Here is a 2,879-nt window from a genome sequence, read left to right on the forward strand (position 1 = left end):
TAGGGTTCGATCGAACCCAGGTTAAGAACCACTGATCTACAAGTACCACTATTTTGACATATAGCAAAATCCAACAGTGTAGGCCGAACCAGACCGTTTGTGCAAGAGGGTTAGGTTTATCCCTAAGAAGAAGATTATTGTTCACTGTTGTTGAATCCTGAACAGAACCAGTTCAAGAAGTTCTCCTGATCCTGGTTTCTAATATTTACCTCTTTGGAGCCATATTGAAATAATATAACAATAAAAAAGCCATAGAGTTTCTGAATCATTCATTTCACCTCCGCTCACTATCTCACATAAGATTTTAACTTATCATGGATGTATGCACATCTACGTATCAGGCTGATTCCTTTAAGGTTTTCCTTTAATTTTATTCGCAATGTTGTAAATTGTTTGATACAATTTTAATTATTTTATTTCATATAAAACATATATATATAACATCTATCTATCTATCTATCTATCTATCTATCTATCTATCTATCTATCTATCTATCTATCTATCTATCTATCTATCTATCTATCTATCTATCTATCTAACCTGTCGAAGGCATTATCATGCCACATTATTACTCTAGTACTTTTGTAAATATGTACACTTGTGTTTCCCTCCTTTGTTTCTATTTTTCGCTGCTGTATAAGTGAATTTCCCCTTTGTGGATCAATAAAGTATTTCTTTTATGACACAGCGGTCCATATTATCGCTCTTTCCCTTCATGCATCCCTCACAAGACTCATTCATTCATCTAAAATAACAATAAATAATGTGTGCAAAAGACACAATAGCAAACCCAGTCCATGCAAACACTTATCCGGCACCATTCCTCCTGCCAAGTGTGAATGAGTGTAACATTATCTGCCAGTCTGCAGAGTCACAAACCAGTTTTGTCATGTCATCCTGAGTCTGCAAACCCGCATGAGGAACTGTGCGGTTTGCAACACACACACACACCACACACACACACACACACCACACACACACACACACAGAAAACATTAGCTTTTTCCTTTTGGCATTGAAGCGACAAACGAGGAAGTCATCACACCTTAATGCAGGTAAACTGACTCAGTGTGCACACAAGTCTATACGTTAGCCCCACCACACACACCACACACACACCACACACACACACACCCACACACACACACACACATTATCTGTTATTCTTCCAACACGTAAACATGCCTAACCACTGCAGGTTGTAGCTGGCTTCGGGAGTTATTATTTATGGAGGATAAAATAAACAAAAAAAACAAAAAAATACTAAAGTTAAACGTCAAGTTAGCACCGTTTTTTAGCGAGGCTAACCTGAATACGAGCAGCGTTAATCGGATTATCGTGAGCAGGTTAACCTCGCAGAGTTGTTAGAAAGCTCATTTTAGCCGGTATCTCCACCTGAACATTTACTCCCCCTCCTCACTCTCACTGCGTGTTTTTGACACGGAGGTCAGTTACATCAAAGTTAGCACATGCTAACCCAGCTAACGGTTAGCGCGCGCGCTAATATAAAAGTTATAAACGGTTTTACCGTTAAAGTCTCCCGTGTCCGCCACCACCACGGTGTGTTTCTTCAGTGGCTCAGCGCTGACTCCGACATTTTTCGGCGTTTGTCTGGCGACTCGCTGGACATGATGAGGAGGAGAGGCTGGGACCCTTTTATACACACACACCAAACACGTGAGCGCTCGCGGACCTGACACCACTGGGCGGGGAGCGCGCAGCGCGAGGAGGAAGGAGACAGTCGACTGGAACGCGGAAGGAAAGCTCGTGCAGAAAAATACAAGACTTTTATTAAGTTGACGTTTAACATATAAGTTTTGATTTACAATAAGGTATGCCTGTATTAAATATCCTATATTAAATATTAGTTATAAAACAGAACAAATGACAATATCTGTTATATGCTGTGACCTTGATTCATTTTTAGACCACTGTTTCTCAAACTTCTTACATCAACAAATTTTTGTCTCTACAACAGTGGTTCTTAACCTTGTTGGAGGTACCGAACCCACCGTTTCATATGCTCATTCACCGAACCCTTCTTTAGTAAAAAATAAAATATGATTTTTTTTTACTGGTGCACAAATGAACCGTGCATTAACATCACCCTGTTCAATAACAAAACCAACAGTGCATGAACTCACAACAACTTACCTCAGTGTGACTTCTGCTGTTGCCTTTGAGAGACCAGTTAGATATTGCGTGGCTTCACCTTGGCAAGTGCCAGTCTCATGTCATTTTCACAGCAAAGTCTGTTCCTTTTCTTAGTTTTTATGTCCAGCATCCTCAAAAAACGATTGCTCACAATATGTTGTAACAAATGGTTATAAAATTCCAGGCGGAGGCTCCACCCGAACCCTGAGAGACCAACTCACCGAACCCCTCGGGTTCGATCGAACCCAGGTTTAAGAACCACTGCTCTACAAGTACCACTTTTGACATATAGCAAAATCCAGCAGCGTAGGCTGCACATCTACGTATCAGGGCTGATTCCTTTAAGGTTTTCCTTTAATTTTATTCGCAATGTTTGTAAATTGTTTGATACAATTTTAATTATTTATTTCATATAAAAACATTTATATATATAACATCTATCTATCTATCTATCTATCTATCTATCTATCTATTCTATCTATCTATCATCTCATCTATCTATCTATCTATCTATCTATTCTATCTCTAAACTTCTTACCTGTCGAAGGCATGGACTCACACTAAACAGACACTAAACCTCTGAAGGGTCTGCTGTGGTATCTGGCACCGTTGAATGAATGTAGTAAAGTTCAATATTTCCTCTGTAAATGTAGTAGAAGAACAAATGAGTATAAAAAGGTATACTCAGAGTACAAATAAAAATGTACATGTACTTAAATACATT

Source organism: Larimichthys crocea, chromosome VIII (assembly GCF_000972845.2).
Source record: "Larimichthys crocea isolate SSNF chromosome VIII, L_crocea_2.0, whole genome shotgun sequence".
NCBI lineage: Eukaryota > Metazoa > Chordata > Actinopteri > Sciaenidae > Larimichthys > Larimichthys crocea.